Source organism: Dipodomys merriami, unplaced genomic scaffold (assembly GCF_024711535.1).
Source record: "Dipodomys merriami isolate MVZ:Mamm:240054 unplaced genomic scaffold, mDipMer1.0.p SCAF_117, whole genome shotgun sequence".
NCBI lineage: Eukaryota > Metazoa > Chordata > Mammalia > Rodentia > Heteromyidae > Dipodomys > Dipodomys merriami.
In genome coordinates, this window is record NW_027202460.1 from 3,175,871 (window position 1) to 3,181,706 (window position 5,836).

The following is a 5,836-nucleotide window of genomic DNA, read 5'->3' on the forward strand; positions in this document are numbered from 1 at the left end:
AACACTCACCCTAACTCTAAAATTAACCCTAACCAAAAACCTCACCCTAATGCTAAACCTAACCCTCAGCCTCACCCTAGCCCTCACCCTAGCCCTAATCCTAAACCTAAACCTAAATCTAACCTTAACCCTCACCCCAACCCTAAAACCCTAACAATCACCCTAACCCTCACCCTCACCTTAACCCTAACCCTAACCCTAAATCTCACACTAAACCTAACCATAACCCTAACCCTCACCCTCACTCTAACCCTCACCTTAATTCTAACTGTAACCCTAACACTTACCTAAAACTTACCCTCAAACTCAGCCTCACCCTAACCCTAACTCTAACCCTAAACCTCAACCGCAACCTATCCCTAACCCTAACTCTAAAGCTAAACCTCACCCTAAATCTCACCCTCACCCTAGTCCTTACCTTAACCCTAATCCTAACACTAACACTCATCCTAACACTCCCACTAACCGTAACTCTCACCCTCAACCTCACCCTTAACCTCACCCTAAGCCTAACCCTAAACATAACCCAAACCCTCTCCCTAACACTCACTCTAAACCTAACCCTAACCCTAACCCTAAAGCTAACCCTCAACCTAAACTTCACCCTAAACCTAACTCTAACCCTAAACCTCACCCTCACCCTAACACTAACTCTAACTCTAAACCTCAACCTAACCCTAACCCTAACCCTAAGCATAAACCTAAACCTCACCCTAACCCTAACCATAAACTTAACCCTCACCCTAGCCCTCACCCTAACCCTAATCCTAACCTTAACCCTCATCCTAACCCACCCCATAACCCTAACCCTAACCCTCACCCTAACCCTAAACCTCACACTCACCCTCACTCTCAGCCTAACCGTAAGCATAAACCTAAGCCTAACCATAAACTTAACCCTAAACTTCACACTCACCCGCACCCTCACCCTCACCGAAATTCTAACCCTAACCCTAACCCTAACCCTAAACTTCACCATAAGCCTAACCCTAAACCTAACCCTAAACCTCACCCTCACCCTAACCCTAACCCTAACCCTAACCCTTACCCTAACCCTCCGCCTAACCCTATATCTAAACCTAAAACTCACCCTCATTGGAAAACTAACCCTAATCCTAAACTCCACCCTAACCCTAAGCCTAACCCTCACCCCCACCCTCACCTTCACCGGAACTCAAACCCTAACCCTGACAATAACACTAAACCTAACCCTAACCATCACCCTAACCCTAATCCTCACCCGCACCCTCACCCTCACCCTAACCCTAAGCCTAAGCCTAACCCTCACCCTAACCCTCATACTCATGCTCACCCTAACCCGAATCCTAAACCTAACCCTATCCCTAAACCTCAACCTAACCCTCACCCTCACCCTCACCCTAACCCTAACACTATCCCTAAACTTAATCCTCACCCAAACCCTCCTCCGAAACCTAACTCTAACCCTAAAACTCACCCTCACCCTAACAATAACTCTAAGCCTAACCCTAATCCTCATCCACACTCTCACCCTCATCCTAACCCTCACCCTAGCACTCACCATAAGCCTAATTCTAAACCTCAACCTCACCCTAACCCTAACCCTCATGCTCACCCAAAACCTAAAACTAACCCTGAACCGAACCCTAGTCCTCAATCCAACCCTCACCCTAACGCTAACCTTAACCCTAAACCTAAACCTAAACCCCACAATAACCCTAACCCTAAACCTCACCCTCACCCTAGCCCTCACCATAACCTTATCCTAACCCTAACCCTCATCCTAACAATAACCCTAACCCTAACCCTCAACCTAACCCTAACCCTCACCTTCACTGTAAAACATAACCTAACCCTCACCCTAACCCTAAACTTAACCGGAACCCTAACTCTCACCCTAAGCCTAACCCTCACCCTGACCCTCACCCTAACCCTCACCTTAACCCTAACCCTCACCCTGACCTGAAACCTATCCCTAAACCTCACCCTCAACCTAACCCTAACTCTAACCCTAACCCTAAAATTAAACCTCACCCTATCCCTAACCCTAATGCTCACACTCAACCTCATGCTCAGCCTAACCCTAAGCCTGACACTATCCCTAACCCTAACCCTCACACTCACAATAAGCCTTACCCTAATCCTAATCCTAACACTAAGCCTTACCCTCACCCTCACCCTAACACTCACCATAACCCTAATTCTAACACTAACCCTAACCCTAACACTCAGCCTAACCCTAACCCTAACTCTAACCCTAAACCTCACACTAATCTGCACCCTCACCCTCACTGTAATTCTAACCCTAACTTTAACCCTAACCCTAAACCTCACCCTAACCGCAATCCTAACCCTAACCCTAACCCTAACCTTCCCCCTAACCCTATATCTAACCCTAAACCTCATCCTCACCTTAACCCTAACACTAACCCTAACCCTAACCCTCACCCTAACCCTCACCCTAACCCTATATCTAACAGTAAACCTTACCCTCACCTTCACCCTAACACTAAACCTAACCCTAAACCCCACCCTAACCCTAAACCTAACCCTCACCCGTACTTTCATCTTCACCGAAACTCGAACCCTAACCCTAACAATAACACTAACCCTAACAATCACCCTAACCCTAATCCTCACCCCCATTCTCACCCTCAGCCTAACCCTAAGCCTAAGCCTAACCCACACCCTAACCTTCATACTCACGCTCACCCTAAACCTAATCCTACTCCTAAGCCTATCCCTAAACCTCAACCTAACACACACCCTCACCTTAACACTAACACTAACCCTAAACCTCACACTAACCCTCCCCCTAACCCTAACTCTAACCATAAACCTCACCCTCAACCTAACCCTAACGCTAAACTTCACCCTAAACTTAACTCTCACCCTCAACCTCATTGTAACTCTAACCCTAACCCTAACAATAACACTAACCCTAACCCTAATCCTAACCCTAAACATACCCCTCAGCCTCAGCCTCAACCTAACCCTAACCCAAACCCTAACACTAACCCTCACTCTAACCCTAAGCCTAACCCTAACCCTAACCCTAAGCCTCACACTCAACCTCACCCTAATCCAAATCGTAAACCTAAACCTATCCCTAACCCTCACCCTAGCACTCAACCTAACACTAATTCTAACTCTCACCCTCACCCTAAACCTAACCCTCATCCTCGCCCTAAACCTCACACTAACCTTAACCCTAACCCTAATGCTCAATCGAACCCTCACTCTAACACTAACCCTAACCCTAAACCTAATCCTAACCCTCACCCTTATCTTAATCCTCACCCTCAGCCTAAACCTCACCTTTACCCTTACCATCATACTCACCCTAACCCTCAACCTCATCCTAACCCTCACCCTAACAGTAAACCTAACCATCACCCTAACCCTAACACTCACCCTCAACCTCACGCTCAGCCTAAACCTAAGCCTAAGCCTAACCCTTACCCTTACCCTCACGCTCACCCTAGCCCTCACCCTAACCATAACCCTAACCCTAATCCTCACCCCCAGCCTCACCCTCAGAATAACCCTAACCCTAAGCCTAACCCTAACCCTAAATCTCACATAGCCTAACCCAAACCCTAATTCTAACCCTAACCCTAAACCTAAACCTCAACCTAACCCTCAACCTAACCTTAACCCTAACACTAACCCTAACCTTAACCGTTGACCTAAACCTCCCCCTAACCCTAAAGATAATCCTAAAACTCACCCTAACCCAAATACTAACCCTAAACCTCACCCTAACCCTAACCCTAACCCTCACTGTAACCCTAGCCCATATCCTAAACCTCACTTTAAACCTAACCCTAAACCTCACCCAAACACAAATCCTAACACTCACCCACACCCTAGCCCTCACCCGAACCCTAATCATAACCCTAATCCTCATCCTAACCCTCACCCTAACACTTACACTAACCCTCACTCTAATCCTAAGCCTAACCCTAACTTTCAACCTAACCCTAACCCTCAACCTCAATGTAACCCTAACCCTAACCGTCACTCTGACCCTAAACTTAACCCGAATCCTAATTCTCACCCTAACCCTATCCCTAAATCTCACCCTAACCCTAACTCTCACCCTCAGCCTCACCCTAAACTTAACCCTAAGCCTAACCCTAACCCTCACACTCACCCTAAAAGTTATCCTAATCCTAATCCTAACACTAAGCCTTACCCTCAACCTCAACCTAACCCTCACCGTAACCCTAACTCTAACACTAACCCTAACCCTAACCCTCATCCTCAGCCTCACCCTAACGCTAACTCTAACACCATACCTCACCCTCACCCTAACCCTAACCTTAAACCTCACCCTCACCCTAGCCCTCACCCTAACCCTAATCCTAACCCTAACCCTCATCAAACCCTCACCCTAAGACTAACCCTAACCCTCACTCTCACCCTCACCCTCACCCTCACCCTAACCCTAACCCTCAACCTACCCCTAACCCTCACCCTCAATTTACCGTTACCCTAACACTCACCCTAACCCTAAACTTAACCTGAACCCTAACTCTCACCCTAACCCTAACCCTAACACTCACCCTAACCATAACTCACCCTCACCCTCATCTTCAGCCAAACACCAAGCCTCACCCTAAAACTAACCCTAAACCTCACACTCACCCTAACCCTAACCCTAATCCTAATCCTAACACTAACCCTAAACCTCACCTTCACCCTCACCCTTACCTTAAACCGAACCCTACCATTAATCCTAACCCTAACCCTAACCCTAAACTTCATCCTCACCCGAAACCTCACACTAACCCTAACACTAATCCTCAATCTAACCCTCACCCTCACCTCACCCTAGTCCTCACCCTAACCCTAACCCTCATCCTCACCCTACACCTCACACTAACCCTAACACTAATCCTCAATCTAACCCTCACCCTCACCCTAAACCTAACCCTCACCCTTACCATATCACTCTCCCTCAGGCTAACTCTCACCTTACACTTACCAACACCCCCACCCTAACCCTAACCCTCACCCTGACCCTAACCCTACCCCTAAACCTCACCCTCACCTGAACCCTAACTCTAACCCTAACCCTAACACTAAACCTCACCCTATCCCTAAACCTCACCCTCACCCTCAACCTCATGCTCAGCCTAACCCTAAGCCTAAGCTTATCCCTTACTCTAAATTTCACCCTCACCCTAGCCCTCACCCTAACTCTAATCCTAATCCTAAACCTCATCCTAACCATCACCTTAACCCTAATCATATCCATCACCCTAACACTAATCCTCATCCCCACCCTCACCCTCAGCCTAACCCTAAGCCTAATCCTAACCCTAACCCTCACACTCACCCTCACCCTAACCCTAATCCTCAGCCTAACCCTAACCCTAAACCTAAACCTAAACCTAAACCTAACCTTAACCTTAACCCTAACACTAACGCTAATATTAACCCTCGTACTAACACTTCAACTAACCCTAAATCTAACCAAACCCTCAACCTCACCCTCACCCTCACCCTCACCATAACTCTAACCCTAACCCTAACAATAACACTAATCCTATCCCTAAACCTAACCCTAACCCTAAACCTAATCCTAACACTCACCCTCACCGCAACCATAATTTTAACCCTAACCCTCATCCTAACCCTAACCCAAACCCTAACCCTAAACCTAAACCTTACCCTAACACTAAGACTAAACCTCATCCTCACCCTAGCCCTCACCCTAACCCTAATCCTAACCGTAACCCTCACCATAACCCTAAACTTATCCAGACCCTAACTCTCACCCTAAACCTAAACCCAACTCTCACCTTAACCCTCACCCTCACCCTCACCCTCACTCAGCCTAAGCCTAAGC